Genomic DNA, 21,794 nt, shown 5'->3' on the forward strand with positions numbered 1-21,794 from the left:
TCCATAGCCATGGTTGGCAAATATTTTCTACAAAATGTCAGAAAATATTTCAGGCTTTGCAGCCATATAGTCTGTTATAATTACTGTATACCATAGATATAGCAAGAAAGCAGCTGCAGACAGTACATAAACAAATGAGCATGGCCATGCTCCAGGAAAGCCTTATGGTCACCAAAATGTGAATTTCCTGTTATTTTCACATATCACAAAATGTCAGTATTCTTTTCACTCTTTTTCAGTCACTTTATTACATAAAATCCATTCTAGGTCACAAGCCACACAAGAACAGGTGATTGGCTAGATTTGGCCTACAAGCTGAAGTGTACTGATACCTGGTTTAGACCACTGATTTGAGACCTTTCCTTTTTTCTAATATAAGAATTTAATACAATGCTTCTCTCCAAACACTGCTTTAACAGCACTAATATTTGTATTATTTCTGTTTGTACTGTTTTTTAGCTATTTCTATAGGATCATAGCCTTGTCATGGAGAAGGGGTTTGCATAACTCAATGAAGCTATAAGCCACGCTGTGCAGGGCCACCCAGGATGGACGGGTCACAGTGAAGAGTTCTGACAAAGCAAGATCCGCTGGAGGAGGGAATGGCAGCCATTCCAGTGTCCTTGCCGAGAGAACCCCACGGACAGCATGAAAAGGCAAAAAGCTGTGATACCAGAAGATAAGTCCTCCAGATCAGAAAGTGTCCAGTCTGCTACTGGGGAAGAGTGGAGGACAATTACTAATAGCTCCAGAAAGAATGAAGTGGCTGGGCCAAAGAGGAAATGACATTCGGCTGTGGATGTGTCTGGTGGTGAAAGTAAAGTCCAAAGCCGGAAAGAACAATATTGTATAGGAACCTGGAATGTTAGGTCCATGAATCAAGGTAAATTGGACGTGGTCAAGCAGGAGATGGCAAGAGTGAATATCGACATTTAGGAATCAGTGAAGTAAAATGGACAGGAATGGGTGAATTTAATTTAGATGAGCATTGTATCTACTAATGTGGGCAAGAATCCCTTAGAAGAAATGGAGTAGCCCTCACAGTCAACAAAAGATTGGACTACGCATTTTGGACATATGCATAGTCCAAAATGCAGTAGTTGGGTGCAATCTCAAAAATGACAGAATGATCTCAGTTTGTTTACAAGGCAAACCATTCAAAATCACAATAATCCAATTCTGTGCACCAACCACTGATGCTGAAGAAGCTGAAGTTGACCAGTTCTGTGAAGACCAAAGACCTTCTAGAACTAATACCAAAAAAAAATAGAGAGAGAGATGTCCTTTTCATCATAGGGGATTGGAATGCAAGAGTAGGAAGTCAAGAGATACCTGGAGTAACAGGCCAATCTGGCCCTGGACTACAAAATGAAGCAGGGCAAAAGCTAACAGAGTTCTGTCAAGACATAACAAACACCCTCTTCTAATAACACAAGAGATGACTGTATACATGGACATCATCAGATGGTCAATACTGAAATCAGACTGATCATATTCTTTGCAGCTGAAGATGAAGAAACTCTATGACTGTGGTTCAGATCATGAGCTCCTTATTGTAAAATTCAGGCTTAAGTTGAAGAAAGTAGGGAAAACCACTAGGCCATTCAAGTATGACCTAAATCAAATCCCTTATATTATCACACATTGGAAGTGAAAAACAGATTCAAGGGATTAGATCTGATAGACAGAGTGCCTGAAGAACTATGGACAGAGGTTTGTAACACTGTACAAGAGGCAGTGAACAAAAGCATTTCAAAGAAAAAGAAATGCAAGAAGGCAAAGAGGTATCTGAGGCGGCCTTACAAATTAGCGGAGGGAAGAGGAGAAACAAAAGAGAATGGAAATAGGGAAAGATTTACCCAACCGACTGCAGAGTTCCAGAGAATTGCAAGGAGAGATAAGAAGGCCTTCTCATGTGAACAGTGCAAAAAATAGAGGAAAACAACAGAATGGGAAAGACCAGAGATCTCTTCAAGAACACTGGTGATACCAAGAGAACATTTCATGCAAGTTAGGGCACAAAAAGGACAGAAACAGTAAGGACCTAAGAGAAGCAGATGAGATTAAAAAGAAGTGGCAAGAACACACACAGAAGAACGTTACAAAAAAGGTCTTAATGACCCAGATAACCCCGATGATGTGATCACTCACCTAGAGTCAGACATCCTGGAGTGTGAGGTCAAGTGAGCCTTGGGAAGCATTACTACAAACAAACCTAGTGGAGGTGATGGAATTCCAGCTGAAGTCTTTAAAATATTAAATACATATATATATATGCTGTACTGAGTCACTCAGTCATGTCAGACTCTGAGTGACACCATGGACTGTAGCCCACCAGCCTTCTCTGTCCATGGGGATTCTCCAGGCAATACTGGAGAGGGTTGCCATGCCCTCCTCTAGCGAATCTTCCCAACTGAGGGATCGAACATTGGTCTCCCACATTGCAAGCGGATTCTCTGCTAGTTGAGCTACCGGAAGCCCTATACATATACAAAACTTGAGTTCCAAAATTCCCTGCTTCTTTCTCTTTACCAGTATCTTAAATAAAAATACCAGCAATCAATGTTGTATCTGAGATGAATTTCTCCCCAGTTTTATTGAAACATAATTGTTATAAAATATTGTATTGGTTCAAGGGGTACAGTATAAAGATGTGATATATGTATATATTGCAAAATGTCTACACTGTAAGTTTAGTTAATATCCATCACTCTGCATAGTTATAAATACTTTTCTTTCTTGTGATGAGAACTTTTCAGATTTCTCCATTTGTAATTTTTAAATATTTAATAAAGTGTTGTTAACTATGGTCACCACACTGTACATTACATCTCCAGGACTTATTTACCTTATAACTGGAAGTGTGTACCTTTTAACTGATGTATTTATTTTTGTGAGAGCTGCTCTCTAACTGCAGCAGGCGAGCTTCTCATGATGGAGGCTTCTCTCGCGGCAGAGCGCGAGCTCTAAAGCACACGGGCTTTCGCAGTGCGGCCCCTGAGCTTAGTTACCCCAGGGCATATGGAATCTCTGGACCAAGAGTCAAACCCGTGTCTGGTGCATTGGCAGGGGGATTCCCAACCACTGGATCACCAAGTAAGTCTGGAAGTTCCTACCTTTTGACCACCTTCACCTATTCCCCTCTGCTTCTGACAACCACCAATCTGCTCTCTTTTTCTGTGTCTTCAGTTTGCTTAGATTTCACACATAAGTGACATCATACAGCCTTTGTCTTTGTCTGTCTGGTTTATTTCACTTAGCATATACCACTGAGGTCCATCCATGCTGCTGCAAATGGCAGGGTTTCCTTATCTTTGTGGTCGAATGATACTCCATTGCATATACACATACCACGCTTCCTTTATCCACTCAGCCAACAACGGAACACCTACATGGTTTCCATGTCTTGGCTATGGTAAAGAACACTACAATGAACACAGGGATGCAGACATGTCTTCAAGATAGTGATTTCACTTAGAACATATTTCCAAAAGTAGAATTGCTGAATCATAGAGTAAATTATTTTTTATTTTTGTGAGGTAAATTTTGTAATCGAAAATTTACATTACAGGGTGGTAGAAAGCATTTTCTGTACTAGTTCTAGTCGGTAAAGAAAGTTATCAACTGAAAAATTAATATGACAGACCAAAAAAATACATGAAAAATTTATTAAAAGGCTCAATTTTCAAAGAAAAATCCTGATTAAAACCCAATATTTATCTAGTTCTTTACTCAGGCATTCCAGAAATGAAGTAGATAAAATTACCCAACAAAATAACATAAATTATATTAAAAACAAAATAACTGGAAAACAACTGAAAATTACCAGTTAAAATTATAGAATTTAGTAAACAATATATTCGATGTCCACATTGCAAAGCTAACTTAGAGTTTACCTAAACAAGAAACTCCTTAATTTTTCATTACTCAAAGAATATGACTCAATCTCTATGATACATCCTTGAAAGGAATAAGGATCAATTTATCCTAGAGCACCAGGGTGCACATCAAGCTTTATGAAATGACTGATAATCACATTTCTTCTTTCAAATATAAAATTCACATGGACTGTCACCTTAAATGAGAAAGGCTTGAAAAGCACTTGTGTGTTGATCTAATATCAGAAATCACTTCATAAGTATTGTTTCTCTTGAGTGTCCCTTCTGCTTTGAAAGTCTATTTCCCTAATGAAACAAAAATACTTTATTTCTTTATACTAATTTCATTTCATGTAAATTTAGGAAGGCTGTATAAATCTTTGTTAGAACAAGTGTGAAGTTTGTTTGAACAGTTGATGATGACCGGGGAGAACAAAAGACAGGGGCAGCAGCCTCAGCAGAGAAGACAAAAGTGTCTCTAAACCACCCATTACAGTAACACAAATAACTGAGGTCTCTACGTGATATTTTTGAAAAATATTTTTATATCTAAGAAAGCTGAAACAGAATTCAAACCCACTTTGAATTTTATTTTTCTATTTTGAATTTTGATTAAGAATGTCTTCTGCAGAAAGAACAATGCTCAGTTTCTCTGCTTTAGTAAACTGTGTGTAACACAACATGAAACTCACTAAACAGAGGCAAAGCAGGAAACGTCATACGTCACTTTTAGTCACATATTCATTATGTGAAAGTAAACAACACCAATTCCAAGTATATTCCACACTTTTAAGAGAAGTGGGCAGGTGAAGGAGTAAGAGAGTATAAAAAATGACACTGCTTCTATGATGTGGATTTACATCTTAATTTTTCATTCTGTATAGCAAATGAGACGAACTGAGACTTTCATCCGGTTTGCCAGAATGGCTCTCATGAGTACTAACATTCTTAGGTTAACATTTTCATAAACTTTTTCCTCATTTCTTCCAAGAGTCTTAAATAACATTAAAAACTATATAACATGACGCAGCTGCTTCAGGAAAAACAGTTTGGCAGTTTATCAAAACGTTAAACACAGAACCACCATCAGTCAGCTCAGTCCAGTCACTCAGTCTGTAAGCAGGTCAGGAAGCAACAGTTAGAACTGGACATGGAACAACAGACTGGCTCCAAATAGGAGAAGGAGAGCAGCCATATAACCTAGCAATTCCATCTCAGGTATATACCAAGGAGAGCTGAAAACATGTACACACAAAAACTTGTACACAAATGTTCAGAGCACCATCATTTCTATCAGTCAAAAAGTGGAAACAACCCAAACATCCATCAACTGATGAATAGATAAACCAAATGTGGTATATCCTTACAACGGAATTATTCAGCCCAGAATAGCTACAAAGTACTGATATGGATGAAGCACAAGCTAGAATCAAGATTGCTGGGAGAAATATCAATAACTTCAGATATGCAGATGACACAACCTTTATGGCAGAAAGCAAAGAAGAACTGAAGAGCCTCTTGATGAAAGTGAAAGAGGAGAGTCAAAAACTTGGCTTAAAACTCAACATTCAAAAAACTAAGATCAAGGCATCTGATCCCATCACTTCATGGCAAATAGATGGGGAAATGATGGAAACAGTGACAGACTTTATTTTTTTGGACTCTAAAATCACTGCACATGGTGACTGCAGCCATGAAATCAAAAGACGCTTGCCCCTTGGAAGAAAAGCTATGACCAACCTAGACAGCATATTAAAAAGCAGAGACATTACTTTGCCAACAAAGGTCCATCTAGTCAAAGCTATGGTTTTGCCAATAGTCACGTATGGATGTGAGAGTTGGACCATAAAAAAAGCTGAGCACCAAAGAACTGATGTTTTTGAACTGTGGTGTTGGAGAAGACTCTTGAGAGTCCCTTGGACTGCAAGGATATACAACCAGTCAATCCTGGAGGAAATCAGTCCAGAATATTCATTGGAAGGACTGATGTTGAAGCTCCAATACTTTGGACACCTGATGCGAAGAACTGACTCACTGGAAAAGACACTGATGCTGGGAAAGATTGAAGGCAGGAGGAGAAGGGGACAACAGAGGATAAGATGGTAGGATGATATCACTGACTCGACGGGCATGCGTTTGAACAAGCTCCGGGAGTTGGTGATGGACAGGGAAACCTGGTGTGTTGCAGTCCATGGGGTTGCAGAGAGTCAGATATGACTGAGCGCCTGAACTGAACTGACATGCCACGTTACAAGTAAACTGAAAATATACTGTGTAAGAGAGGGACCAGACACATAAGGCGATATATTATAGGACTCTTGTTTATATGAATTGCTCAGAAAAGGCAAATCCACAGAGATAAAAGCAGAAGTATGGCTGCCAGGGGCTAGGAGAAGGGAGAAAATTTAAGGGGATGTCCTTTGAGGGTGATGAAAAACTCCTGGAGCCAGATAATGGTGATAGCCATGACAATGAAAGTATTCAAAGCCACTGAAACTGTTATGTTCTGTGAATTACATTTTAATTAATGAAAGAAACCCTACAAAACAGAAAACAGATGTTAACATTTTATCAGAGAGTTACCTCCCGAAACAACCACTGATCTTTTAGTATCCCTTTAAAAACCTTATTGTTAAGGACATTAGGAACATTTTCAAAAGTAAACCTTTTTCTACCATGCTCAGTAATCTTTTCTATTTGCCAGGAGTTCACATAAAATTCTTATCACCAGCTTTGCAATGCTTAATCTGCCATGGTAGAAATCGATTTTATATGGTATCTAAACAATTCAAGTGAATTTTATAATGGCAGAATGTTTTATTAAATTTGGCTTACCAATATCATATGTTGAATTTTAGTAAAGGGGAGGAACATGTTTATTTCTAATGAAGAAGATCAGCAAAAGATGAAAAACTTTACATAGCAAAATTTACCTGGTGTCCTTGAGTTCTCATGAACCTATCTCTGACATTCATTTTTTAAAATTCTGACATTCAAAAAAGACAACATCAAAAAACGGCCATGCCACATGCAACATTGTTGTTGCTTAGTCGCTCAGTCATGTCCGACTCTTTGTGACCCCGTGGACTGCAGCCCGCCAGGCTCCTCTGTCCATGGGATTCTCCAGGCAAGAGTACTGGAGTGGTTGCCATGCCCTTCTCCAGGAGATCTTCCTAATCCAGGGATCAAACCCCAGTCTCCCGCACTGCAGGTGGATTCTTTACAGTCTGGGCCACCAGGGAAGCCTAGTGCAATCATAGCCCCACTGATTTATTCTACTTCAATTACAATAGAAAATACCGCTTCTGCTGAACCTAATCTGTTGGCTTTGTTTAGTTGCTAAGTTGTGTATGAGTCTTGTGACTTCATGGACTACAGCCTGCCAGTGTCCTCGCTCCGTGGGATTTCCCAGGCAGGAATACTGCAGTGGGTTTCCATGTCCTTCTCCAGGGGAGCTTCCCGACCCAGGGATCGAACCCCGGTCTCCCGCATTGGCAGGTGGACTCTTTGCCACTGAGCCACAAAGGAAGCCCCAAGGCCGAATTCAGTTGCCTACATGATAACTGTCCCAGTGTCCACTGACAGTCTTCCTATTTGCTCTTAGTGGGGCTTGAATAGAGTGGGCTCTAGAGCTACATGAATTAATTATGCAAATTAGCAGACTAAATGACAGTTTCAACTTAAAGAAATAATATCTATTTGGGGCTTATGCAAGCCAGGCAATGAACTAGAGCGTTATATATTTTGCTCATTTCAGCTTCATAATACCTTACAGGGAGGCTAAATAACTTCCGTAAGGTCCCAACACTAAAGACAAGATTCAAACCAAAGTCTAACAAACATACAATCACTTTTTGCTGAAACATTTCAAGTATGGGTTACAAAGGAATATAATTTCAGTTTAATAAACATTCATTTTTTTCAAGAGTGTAAACACCCTTGAATACAACTAAATACTTAGGTAATGAGAAACAAAAAGAGTGCTTGAAAAGAACATTATTGAGGTATCTGGGGAACACGCCCTGTGCTGGGCTGGCTATTTTAATGCATGAACATTTAACTATTACAACAATCCTGGGAAGTTAATACTGATACTTCTTTTTTTTTTTTTTTTTTTTTTACTTAAGAGGAAACGGAAGTTTAGAAGGTGCGAGAAAGTCCAAGGTTACAGAAGTTGCAAGGTATATGGCTGGGATTAGAAATCAAACTCAATCGGTCCATAAATGTTTACTGAGTGTTTATGATGTGCCTGGGCTATTACGAGGCACTTAGAATAGAATGTTAGCGATCCCCTACAAACAGCTCAAGGGCTTCCCAGAGAGCTCAACAGTAAAGAAGCCTCCTGCAAGGCAGGAGCCTCAGGAGACGTGGGTTCAATCCCTGCGTCGGGAAGATTCCCCTGGAGAAGAAATGGCAACCCACTCCAGTATTCTTGCCGGGATAATCCCATGGAGGGAGGAGCCTGGCGAGCTATCGTCCATGGGATCATAAAGAGCCAACACAACTGAACACACACGCAGCTCAACCCAAACCCACCTTCTTTTCGCTTGGGCGGTAAATCATTGTGAAATTGAAAACGCCCTATAGATTTCTCTTGTAGCTTTGTTTTAAATGATTATGCATACTTTGGTTACATATGTTAAAAATACTTCTCCTAAAGCATAAAGTCGATTGCCATAAAAACTGAATAATCCTCCAGTAGTAAATGTGAAAACATAAGCAATTCCGTCCTCCTGCATGATTTTGAGCATATTGCTAGATAGAGAACATCCCTTTGGAAAATATACTTTCTATGTTCTGAAGGATGATTTAAACCATTAAGCATTTTACAAAGCTTTTGAAGTCTGTCAGATTTTAAATGACAACAGTGAAATTTCAAAAAGAACTGGAGAAGTCAGCACCAAAGCTAGTTTAACATTAATAATAAGTCATCTAATAAATAGGTCTATGTTTGCCCAGTCAGGTTTTGCGTATTATGTCAGTTGGAAAGCCGGAAGGAAACTGGTTTTAACTCCCATACAACCTGTATCATGACAACATCACTTTATCAGAAATGGAGCTGATATCAGCATAAACACTGAGACAGTTTAAATTTAAAACTGATTTTTCTTTCCCAACTGTTTTCATAATCATTCATGGTAAAGAACTGAGATGACTTAAGAATAAAAAATAAAAGGGTAATTAACACTTACTGAGACCCTTCTATTTGGCAGGTACTACATGATTTTTTCATTTAGTTCTCACAGCCACTTTGTAAGATATTAACCTTTTAGAGAAAGAAACAGAAGCTTTGAGAAATAAAGTACCTTTTCTAAGGTCACCTAGCTAACAAATAGGCAGAGCCAAGGTTCAGACTCCAATGCCCATCATTATAATGCTCCATGGCACTACCTGTCAGTTTCTTAATTTATTTAACTATGATAATATAATATTAGAACAGAGAAAGCAGAGTAAAATAATGATTTCGATTATGAACTGTTTTAGTACCTCAAAAGTACTATAGAGTGATGTTGACCTTTTAAAAATTCCTAGGACAGTCACTGCAACAAAGAATATACAAATACCTTCAAGGGGGTCCAGTGGTTAAGACTCTACACTTCCAATGCAGTGGGCACAGGTTTGATTCCCAGTTGGGGAACTAGGATCCCACAGGCCACAAGACACGGCCAAAAAGTTAAAAAAAAAAAAAAAAAAAAAAAACCTTCCACTTAAAATAGGCTTTCAAGTAGGGGAAAAAAGCAACAAACAAGTTTGAGAAATGCTGAACTTCACTGGTAACAAAAAGTACGACATATTACCGGGAGCCTGGAATATCTGGGTTTGAATCAAAACTCTTCACTTCCTAGCCTAGCCATCGGATTTTGAGCATGTCATTTCACCATTCTGGGTGTCAATCTTCTCATCTGTTAAAAAAGGAAAAAAAAAAAAAAGGAAATAACTGCAGAAGACAGACTTGCTAAAAAGATTAGAATGATTAATACAGCTGGGGTTCTTAGAATAGAGCTTTCAAATAGTAAGTGCTTGATACAGGTTAAATTATTAGTACTAAAATAATTTCCCTGAGTCTCTATTAAGCTGATAAAAATTGATGTTCATTATAAATGGCCAAGCAGTCAAGGGATATTTATAGAATGCAGTTTCCCAAACTTATATGATAGAACCCACTTTTCACAGACCATCCTTCAAAAAGACTGGTTAATGTTTTTTAAAATTAAAACCAAACAAACAAAAAGTACCCTGAGAAACAATAAAGAATTCCATCACTAAAGTTAAATCTGTTTAAAAAACCAGCGGTTAACACCTCCCAGGTGAACACAATGAGGTGCTGGAAGGGTGCTGTGTCGGACGAGCGCCCGGGAAGCTCCACACTCCTGCCCCCCTACCTTGCTCTACTCATCGCTTCCATCTGGATGTTCCTATGTTGTATCTTTAACTTGTGGTTGTTCTTTAGATGCTCAGTCATGTCTGACTCTTTGTGACCCCATGGACTGCAAACAGCCAGGCTCCTCTGTCCATGGGATTCCCCAGGCAAGAATACTGGAGTAGGTTGTCATTTCCTTCTCCAGGGGATCTTCCCGACCCAGTGATCAAACCTGCGTCTCCTGCAGGTCTCCTGCATTACAGGCAGAATCTTTACCACTAAGCCACCAGGCCAGTAATATCTTCGCAGATTGTAGCATATGGGTTTGGTGACTGGAACCGGTACATGTAGTAGAATGGAACGTTTTATTTTCCATTCTCATAACCTTCACTGGCTTCAACTGATCATGTCTCATCATAGTAGTCATTCAATTATCTACAGTTCTGTGCGGAAACTATTCGTCCTCATCCAGTCTATGGCCATTTGAATTAAAGACATGTATGGTTCCCATTATCAAGATATATCTAAGTCTCACATCTGTTGTATAGACTTGAAGTCAATATTCAAATCATAGGGTTTTTCCATTTGGTATTTATTGTGTCCATTTGGCAAATTTACTCATTACCAGGCTTCCCTGGTGGCTCAGTGGTAAAGAATCAACCTGCCAAGGCAGGAGACACAGTTTCAATCCCTGGGTCAGGAAGATCCCCTGGAGAAGGAAATGCTAACCCAACTCCAGTATTCTTGCCTGGGAATCCCCATGGACAGAGAAGCCTGGTAGGCTACAGTCCACGGGGTAGCAAAAAGAGTAAGACATGACTTAGCCACTAAACAGCAACAGTCATTACCAGAAGTGCTAATTATGCTATGCTTCCATTTAAAATTTTTTCTAAGCAGTATGTGTCAGGATATTCAGAAATGCTCACACCCTTTGATCAAACACATCAATTCTCAAGAATCTACACTATGAAGATAAATGAGAACACAAGATAAATCTTATATAAATACACATATTACAACACTGTTTAATATTGTGGAAAATTAGAAATACTGAAAATGTCTAGGGAATTCCCTGGCAGTCCGGTAGTTACAATTCCACACTCACTGCTGAGGGTGTGGGTTCCATCCCTGGTTGGGGAACTAAGATTCTGCAAGTTGTGTGGCGTGGCCATAAATAAACACACAAAAGTCTAATTTTAGGGGAAGAATTAAAGAATGGTACATTAGTGGCATTATACAGTCATTACAAATTCTATTTTAAAGATGATGAATAATGCTATGTGAAAAAGCAAGTTACTAGTTTACTTTTGAAGTATAAGCATAATTTTATAAAAGCCAACAAAACACTAAGTAATCAAAATTTAAGAGAAAAATTCAATCTAAAAATACAGCCAAACATCAACTATGGTTGATCTGAGCCATAAGGTGAGCCTTCTTCCTACTTCTCTGTATTTTCCACGTTTTCTTTACTGAGTATATCAATTTTGCTTAAGTCTAACTTGACACCACTTGCCTTTGAGCTAAATAGTTCTACTAAATGACAAAAGAAACAATGAGAAGCAAACTGGCTTAGTGGGCAAAGATGGGAAAAGTGTGAAATGTGATTTCTTTCGAAGGTTCTTTATTATTTTGTGAGAGGCAGAGATGGTCACACATACAAAACAGCCATGTTTTCTTGCTAGCAAAGCTGTTCTTGGTTTGTACAGTGAAATCCCACACATCAATATTTCTTTTATGTGCGTGTGTGTGTGTGTGTGCTCAGTTGTGTCCAACTCTTTGCCAACCTGGGAAGCTCCATATTTCTTCAGTTCAGTTCAGTTCAGTTCAGTCACTCGGTCATGTCTGACTCTTTGTGACCCCATGGAATGTAGCACACAAGGCTTCCCTGTCCATCACCAGCTCCCAGAGCTCGCTCAAACTCATGTCCATCAAGTCAGTGATGTCATCCTACCATCTCATCCTCTGTCATCCCCTTCTCCTCCGCCTTCAATCTTTCCCAGCATCAGGGTCTTTTCCAGTGAGTCAGTTCTTCGCATCAGGTGACCAAAGTATTGGAGCTTCAGCTTCAGCATCAGTCCTTCCAATGAATATTCCGGACTGATCTCCTTTAGCATGGACTGGTTGGATCTCCTTGCAGTCCAAGGGACTCTCAAGAGTCTTCTCCAACACCACAGTTCAAAAGCATCAATTTTTCAGTGTTCAGCTTTCTTTACGGTCCAACTCTCACACCCATACATGACTACTGGAAAAACCATAGCTTTGACTAGATGGAAATTTGTCAACCAAGGAACATCTCTGCTTTTTAATATGCTGTCTAGGTTGGTCATAGCTTTTCTTCCAAGGAGCAAGTTTCTTTTAATTTCAGGGCTGCAGTCACCATCTGCAGTGGTTTTGGAGCCCAAGAAAATAAAGTCGGTCACTGTTTCTTGTTCTACAGAAACACAATGAATCATGATTCAAAGTGTTCTGTGACCTGAGAAAGTCTGAAAACATATTTTAAATATGCCAAAGATTAATGTAGTATAACCTTTGGTTTTAAGGCATTTGGGGAGAGGTAAAACTCTTGAGAGTTTTGTAACTTAATGAATTGATACATTTTCAAAATTCCAAAAACAGATATTTAAGGAATTCCCTGGTGGCCCAATGGTTAGGACTTGGTGCTTTCACTGCTGTGGCTCGAGTTCAAACCCTGCTCAGGGAATCAAGATCCTACAAGTCATACAGTGCAGCCAAAACAAAAAACAAAAAAAAGACATTTAATATGTAGCATTTCAGGTTACATTTATAACTTAAATATGGATTAGCTATTGCTACAATGTTACTAAATTCACATACCTCTAAAGAAATCAAGAACTACACATATTGCTATTTGTGACCTCCTCTTGTGATTCAGAGACTTTTACACTCCTCAACCTGGTGCCCACTGTGCAAAGGTCTGAAGACCTAATGATTTCTCATTTCAATTTGATCTTAGGCTTATCTCTACCCATATACAAACCCCTTAGAGACCAGTTTGTCAAGGTCAAAAAATCAAGTGAACACCAATCCATTCCACCCCTGCCTTCCTCCTTTCCCAAGGCTAAGCCTTACCATAAAAGAAAACAGTCCCATGCTAGGGTTCTTTATGACATTCTGCACAAAGGCCACAGACAGCTAAACACTGCCAAATAGACCTGAAAACAATGAAGTCATCGAGTTTTGTGCATAACCCAGAATTTCAATCTGTCAGCATCAAGGCCTTTTCCCAGAAAATTAATAAAAATTTTGAGATTAGCTAAGACCACCACGTTCTTACAATCATCCAAAATGTATGCCCCTTCAATTAATCCCTCTTTCCTGCTGCACTCTGATCTCATTCCTACTCAGTACTCTCTCCCTCTTTGACCATCACACGCCTCCCATAGCTGTACTTCTTAATAACCCTTTCCACTGTTTCACTGCAAACAAATACCCTAAACCCCAACCAACTTAAATTGGTTGCCAGCAGTCTTGTTCTCAAAACTAATCTGGGTGCAAGCTAATCTCTCCCCACTCAGCAAACATGAAGCCTTGCGACCCCATGGACTGTAGCCTACCAGGCTTCTCCCTCCATGGGATTCTCCAGGCAAGAGTACTGGAGTGGGTTGCCGTTTTCCTTCTCCAGGGGATCTTCCCAACCCAGGGACTGAACCTGGGTCTCCCGCATTCCAGGCAGATGCTTTAACCTCTAAGCCACCAGGGAGGCCATGGGAAGCACGGAAGTTATGCCTTACTCACCAGCACAGTTCTTTACCCTCAAACAAAAACACATCTTCTGAGAGTTAGGCCATCTGTTAGGTCTCCCCTTGTCATCGCCTGTCCTGCTGGTCACTCTCTCACAGTCACTAACGGCTTTGGAACATGGTTCAGTATCTTTCCACCCCTTGCTCTGCCATCATTCTGAGCAACTCACTTCCTGTTTAGCTGACTCCTGTAAAATTTTAGCTCTACAGTTTCCTTATCTCCTCCAACTCCAGGAATCTTTACCATCTCTCCATTCAGAAACCCATAGCCAGATCTCACCTTCAGCCATACCAGCAAGGGCTTCTCCTATTTCATCTTAAATTCCAATATCCACGTCTCAACCGCTACTACAGAAGCTACTTCCTGGTTTCATTTGTTTCCTACTCTGCCTATCCTCAGTGGCCCAGAACTCCAAATGCTCATCCTACTGAAATTTCTTTCATCCTTTGTCTGCTACACTGGGCTGTAAAACTCAGACTAAAATCAGTCCAATTGCTCAGCTTGTCCGCTCAAACCCTCAGGCTGGTGAGGCCTGAGCAATGGGGGGGGTAAATCACCTGACAACTAGATATACCAGAGCCGTGAAAAATTATTACAGTTCTTCTAAGTAATAACCCAGTTCAGTGAGCCCTCTCATTTCTCTCAATGGCCTCGAAAGTCTCCCGTTCTGCATTTCCTTAGTGGCCCAGTAGTTAAGAATTCACCTTGCAGTCCAAGAGACACTGATTCAGCCTCTGGTCTGGGAACTAAGAGCCCACATGCCTTGGGGCAACTAAGCCTGTAATACCATAACCACCCCACACCCAAGGAGGAGGAGGGACTAGAGGAGCTATTCCAGTTCAAGGTCAGGAGGGGCGGCAGGTGAGGAGATACCCCTAGTGCAGGGTAAGGAGCAACGGCTGAGCTTTGCTGGAGCAGCCATGAAGAGATACCCCATGTCCAAGGTAAGAGAAACCCAAGTAAGACGGTAGGCGTTGCAAGACGGCCTCAGAGGGCAAACACACTGAAACCATAATCACAGAAAATTAGTCAATTAATCACACAATGCAGGGTTCCAAAGAATAGCAAGAAGAGATAAGAAAGCCTTCCTCAGCGATCAATGCAAAGAAATAGAGGAAAACAGCAGAATGGGAAAGACTAGAGATCGCTTCAAGAAAATGAGAGATACCAAGGGAACATTTCATGCAAAGATGGGCTCGATAAAGGACAGAAATGGTCTGGACATAACAGAAGCAGAAGATATTAAGAAGAGATGGCAAGACTACACAGAAGAACTGTACAAAAAAGATGTTCACATCCAAGATAATTACGATGGTGTGATCACTCATCTAGAGCCAGACATCCTGGAATGTGAAGTCAAGTGGGCCTTAGAAAGCATCACTACGAACAAAGCTAGTGGAAGTGATGGAATTCCAGTTGAGCTCTTTCAAATCCTGAAAGATGATGCTGTGAAAGTGCTGCACTCAATATGGCAGCAAATTTGGAAAACTCAGCAGTGGCCACAGGACTGGAAAAGGTCAGTTTTCATTCCAATCCCAAAGAAAGGCAATGCCAAAGAATGCTCAGACTACCTCACAATTGCACTCATCTCACATGCTAGTAAAGTAATGCTCAAAATTCTCCAAGCCAGGCTTCAGCAATATGTGAACCGTGAACTCCCTGATGTTCAAGCTGGTTTTAGAAAAGGCAGAGGAACCAGAGATCAAATTGCCAACATCTGCTGGATCATCAAAAAAGCAAGAGCATTCCAGAAAAACATCTACTTCTGCTTTATTGACTATGCCAAAGCCTTTGACTGTGTGGATCACAATAAACTGTGGAAAATTCTGAAAGAGATGGGAATACCAGACCACCTGCCTGCCTCTTGAGAAACCTATATGCGGGTCAGGAAGCAACAGTTAGAACTGGACATGGAACAACAGATTGGTTCCAAATAGGAAAAGAAGTACATCAAGGCTGTATATTGTCACCCTGCTTATTTAACTTATATGCAGAGTACATCATGAGAAACGCTGGGCTGGAAGAAGCACAAGCTGGAATCAAGATTGCTGGGAGAAATATCAATAACCTCAGATATGCAGATGACACCACCCTTATGGCAGAAAGTGAAGAACAACTAAAGAGCCTCTTGATGAAAGTGAAAGTGGAGAGTGAAAAAGTTGGCTTAAAGCTCAACATTCAGAAAACGAACGTCATGGCATCTGGTCCCATCACTTCATGGAAAATAGATGGGGAAACAGTGGAAACAGTGTCAGACTTTATTTTTTTGGGCTCCAAAATCACTGCAGATGGTGACTGCAGCCATGAAATTAAAAGACACTTACTCCTTGTAAGTTTTGACCAACCTAGACAGCATATTGAAAAACAGAGACATTACTTTGCTAACAAAGGTCCATCTAGTCAAGGCTATGGTTTTTCCAGTAGTCATGTATGGATGTGAGAGTTGGACTGTGAAGAAGGCTGAGAGCCGAAGAATTGATGCTTTTGAACTGTGGTGTTGGAGAAGACTCTTGAGAGTCCCTTGGACTGCAAGGAGATCCAACCAATCCATTCTGAAGAATATCAGCCCTGGGATTTCTTTGGAGGGAATGATGATAAAGCTGAAACTCCAGTACTTTGGCCACCTCATGCAAAGAGTTGACTCACTGGAAGACTCTGATGCTGGGAGGGATTGGGGGCGGGAGGAGAAGGGGACAACAGAGGATGAGATGGCTGGATGGCATCACTGACTCGATGGACGTGAGTCTGAGTGAACTCCAAGAGTTGGTGATGGACAGGGAGGCCTGGCGTGCTGCAATTCATGGGGTCGCAAAGAGACAGACACGACTAAGTCACGACTAAGTGACTGAACTGAACTGAACTGACCATAACTACTGAGCCTGTGATCCATTTAACTGGAGAGAAGCCTGCATACCACAACTAGAAAAACCCTCATGTCAGGACTCAGACACACCACAGCCAAATAAATAATTAAACATTAAAAAAAAAAAAAAAGAAATTCTCCCTTTTCCCTCAAACTCTCTCCTACATTCATCATCTCCTATGATCTCGGCTGACGAGGTGGTCCCCCCACTTCATGAAAAATTAATCAAGTGTACTGATGCCCTGCATCCCTCACTCTTCTCCACCCGCACCATCCTTCCTTCCTTTATCCCTACTGTGCTGGGAACAATATTCCTATTGCCACTCAAACCTAGTATCCTCATTCTGTTCTCTCCATGCATAAGGACAATGTCGATCAATCTCACACACCTCCTCCTTCTTCCTGTATCATCAACTTCTCCCTTCCTCTGACTCTCTCTGTTTAACACATAAATATGCTGAACTTTCTCTTGATACACCATGCCCTCTACCTATGATCCTATAGCTCTATAAGCTTTTTGAAAAGAATATCTGTACTTACTGCTTCCACTCTCTCACAACCATTCACGCCAGTTCTCAACAACCTGGCATTTATCTCTACCACAGAGATTTCACTGAAATTGTTCCCAGAAGATGATCAATCACCTACTTGCTGCTCTGTCCTCATTGCAGCCAAACTATTTTCCACATTTGACACTGCTGACCACGCTTTTCCTAAAACTTCTCTGTCTTCATTTAATGACATTTACTGAAAACCTACTTTATGATAACAATTGGGGATAAAATGATGAATATGACAATCTTAGCCCTCAAGAAACTTAAAATCAAGTTGGGGAAACTCCTATGGTAATTCATATTCTTCTTTCAGCCTCTCACATCATCCCTTCCTTTCTCTATTCAGCCCATAGATGCTTACACTTCCCCCATGGCTCCCCTCTATGCTCATCTCACATTTATCCCAGGATTACTATATTTATGTTACCTACTCACCAATGATGACAAAATGCACATCTATAGCTGAGAATTCTATCCTGAGTTCTAGAATCAGGATTTCATTGGTTTTATTCTCTATGAAAAGATATAGGTACTTGTATATTTCACTATCTTGATAACATCCTTTGATAACCAAAGTTTTCAATTTTGATGAAATCCAACTTATCTATTTTTTCTTTGGCTACTTGTGCTTTTTGTGTCCTATTTAAGGAAGCTCTGCCTAATCTAAGATCATAAATATCCGTACCTACATTTTTTCTAAGTTTTTTTTAATAGTTTCAGCTCTTTTAATTAGTTCTTTAATCCACTGAAACCATCACTTTTGAAAGCTAAGCATTTCAAAGGCAGTATCTGAAGGTTTAAGAGTAAAAAGAGTTTTTTAAACTCTAAAACCATGGCTTTAAATATCACACCCCAAGGCAAGGAAACTGCCGGCAGACTTTACACGGAAGTGAAGTGAATGAGAGTCGCTCCGTCGTGCCCGACTCTTTGCGATCTCCAGGTCAGAATGCTAGAGTGGGTAGCCTTTCCCTTCTCCAGGGGATCTTCCCAACCCAGGGGTCAAACCCAGGTCTCCCGCATTGCAGGCAGATTCTTTATCAGCTGAGCCACAAGGAAAGCCCAAGTATACTGGAAGGGGTAGCCTATCCCTTCTCCGGTGGATCTTCCTGACCCAGGAACTGAACCAGGGTCTCCTGCATTGCAGGCGGATGCTTTACCAACAGTTATCAGGGAAGCCTTTATACTTTAAACTACAGCATAAAGAAAGTGGCAGGTGGTGACAAAAATGCAATTCTCCCACAACAAATGAGAGGACATAAAAACCTAGGGAAGGAGTACAGAGAGAAAGAGGAATTGGGAGATAGCTTAGATACAAGTTCAAAATTTCTATCTCCTGTCCCAGATGGGGCTAAGGCTGGGGTGAGGAAGATCTCCAGTATCTTTGTTGGGGAGGATCTGGAATAGAAGATAATTATGTTTCCCTTTTCCAAGTCATGGATGAGGGAACTACAAGCCTTTTACCAAAACTTTACAGCTAACACTAATCCAATGTAGTAGGGTAGCAACAGCCAATAACATGCCCAGACTACACTCCTGAAAAGCTACCTCAGAGTCCCAAGCATGCCAGCAGAACGTGGAACCCACTAAGGAGTTTGCTTTGGGCCAATGGACCCAAAAAAGCCTGGGATTAAGGAAGACCCAGCATACACAGACTTGCCGACCAGGACCAGAGGCCATGGACATCAGCCTCAGATGCAGCGGAGCAGACAGTGCCATTCAAGACTAAGTCAGTATAAGACACAGTCTCACAGTGGCCAAGGGCACTGCTGCCGCTGAGTTGCTTCAGCCGTGTCCGACTCTGTGCGACCCCACAGACAGCAGCCCACTAGGCTCCTCTGTCTCTGGGATTCTCCAGGCAAGAATACTGGAGTGGGTTGCCATTTCCTTCTCCAATGCATGAAAGTGAAAAGCAAAAGTGAAGTCGCTCAGTCGTGCCCGACTCTTAGCGACCCCATGGACTGCAGCCTACCAGGCTCCTCCATCCATGGCATTTTCCAGGCAAGAGTGCTGGAGTGGGGTGCCATTGCCTTCTCCGGCCAAGGGCACAAGATGGCACAAAGGTGAGAGGCCCCACCTCTATGGCAGAAAGTATTACATGGCTTCTCTGTCAATACTTCCCACCCCAGAAATAAAAGCGGGGGCGCTGTATGAGAAAACTGAACACATATCTAAAGGACTGATTATTTACCTGAACATCTGAGTTAACCTGGAATTAACTAAGTTAAACCAGAAGGTACTGGCAAGACTGTTTTCTATTATGTAGTAGAATAAGAAGCCCCAGAAATAAGGTAATTTTAGTTATAGAGAGAAAATGAAAATTACATGTTTGCTCATTCAAATTTGTAGCTTAGAAAATTTATGCCCACTATACTTTCAATTAAGTTTCTCACTGAACAAAAAGTAAAAAGGTAAAGCCCTTGCTGACATGATCTATCTCTCCAAAATCACAGCATGCTGTTCTACAGCTGGACAACCACAATCACGCTGGTTCCCAAGATATGTCAAGCTCTTTCCTCCCTCAGGCTTCCCAGGTGGTGCCAGCAGTAAAGAACCTACCTGCCAGCTCAGGAGACATGAGAGATGCCAGTTCGATCCCTAAGTTGGGAAGATACTTTGGAGTGGGAAATGGCAATCTGCTCCAGTATTCTTGCCTGGGGAATTCCATGGACATAGGAGCCTGGCAGGCTAGCATCTATGAGGCTGCAGAGTCGGATATGACTGAATGTGTGGACAGACACACACAGACACCCAGACACACACACATACACTCTTCCCCTCCCCTGGTTTTTCCACATGGTGTTTCCTTCACTTATACCCAGAGCTCTTTACACAAGTTGCTCCAACTCAGCCTTTAATTTCAATGGGAATGTTTCATCCTTGAAGAAGACTCTCTGGCCACCCTATCGGAAGCTGCACGGAACCCTGACACCTCCTCTCCAGCACTCCTTGCAATCTACCCTCCAAAGTTCTTCCTTGTCTGTCTTATTCACCCCAGGGTCTGGTCACTAACAGGTGCTCAATAAACAGCTTTATATAAATGAATGAACAAAGTAAAATGTGAGAGTCAAAACAAACTTTAAAGTCTTCTAATAAATCTGAGTATTAAGAAGTTAAAAAAATTAAAAGTAGGACTCCCCTGGTGGTGTGGTACATAAGGATCTGCCTGCCAATGCAGGGGACACGGGTTTGGTCCCTGGTCCGGGAAGATTCCATTTGCCTCAAGGCAACTAAGCCTGTGCTCTAGACCCTGAGAGGCACGACTGCTGACGCTCGAGTACCTCGAGCTCATGCGCCACAACAGAAGCAGCCACCACAATGATAAGCCCGCGCACCCCAAGGGAGAGCAGCCCCCGATCACCGTGACCAGAGAAAGCTCATGCAAAGCAGTGAAGACCCAGCATAGCCAAAATAAATAAAGAACGCTCAAAAAACGATTGCACTGGCTATTCAAGAGTCTTCGAAAAATAGTTAAAAGTAGACAACCACCACAGTTCAATGTGGCTATCAAAGCCATATAAATGACCATAAATAAGTTCCTATTTCTATTTTAAGAACAATGCAATTACAGAGTTTTACAAAGATGGTATGTAAATCCAGAGGGTGCCTTCTCCAGGCAAAAGCCACTGAAACAGAAACACAAAACAGAAACAAACTAACGAAGAATCAAGACAAGTTTCTTTTAAATTAAAATAAATAAAGCCCATGAGAATAGAATTTAGCCTGTAAAACTCTGAAGAACAACAGAGTCTGTCTGAATGCAACGGGAAAGTGCTTATCCTCTTTCGTGGTTCGGTGATAATGTAATAGGATATCAGTTCTTTCCACATGAATTTATAACACTAATGTAACTTTAAGAATACAAAAGTATCTTATATGTGTCTCTGTGTGTTTAAGTTAATCATGATAAATAGCAGACAAACTAAAATATGTAAATAACAACATAAGTTCCAGTTCTCCAAAGTGATGATCAAGATTCAAGCCAACTCATCCTATGAAAACAACTAAAAACACTAGGCAAAATATAAAAAGCAAATTCTTAAAAGTCATTAAGCCATAATAAGAGAGTAAGGGATACCCAGTTAAAATTCTGTGAGAAAATCAGGAACCTACAATAAATTAGCATTGGAGCTGCTTTTGATCTCAGGGCATTTGACCTTGAGGAAAAATAAAAATTTTTGTTTGATGGTGCCGTAGGCTGTGAGGAACATAATTCAACACACAGAACCCACATAAGATGACAACTCTAATAAGAGAGTATCCCCACAATAACTGATAACGCCAAAGGGCAACACTCCTACGGTAACAGTCACCCCGAAGTGAACCAGTCCCTGAAGTCCGGTAACCAAGTCTTGCATGGTCTCACGGTCCTGGGAATT

The 21,794-nt window shown here is 40.9% G+C and overlaps 1 protein-coding gene across 3 annotated transcripts in view; it reads right to left on the reverse strand.

Moving 5' to 3' along the window:
- The window catches only part of SHLD2 (shieldin complex subunit 2), a 109,385-nt gene that overhangs the window by 66,884 nt on the left and 20,707 nt on the right, over positions 1-21,794 (reverse strand). Inside the window, exons 1-2 of one of the 3 annotated variants that reach the window (XM_040242154.1) lie at positions 19,975-20,122; positions 9,677-9,781 (exon numbers count right to left, since the gene is read on the reverse strand). The exons of 1 other annotated variant lie outside the window; for it this stretch is intronic. The gene's annotated coding sequence lies outside the window, so the exon portion shown is untranslated. Of the gene's footprint in view, positions 1-9,676; positions 9,782-19,974; positions 20,123-21,794 lie in introns of those variants that run through there. One more of the 3 variants, XM_040242153.1, reaches the window with a different exon arrangement.

Source organism: Oryx dammah, unplaced genomic scaffold (genome assembly GCF_014754425.2).
Source record: "Oryx dammah isolate SB20612 unplaced genomic scaffold, SCBI_Odam_1.1 HiC_scaffold_6, whole genome shotgun sequence".
Classification (NCBI taxonomy): Eukaryota; Metazoa; Chordata; class Mammalia; order Artiodactyla; family Bovidae; genus Oryx; species Oryx dammah.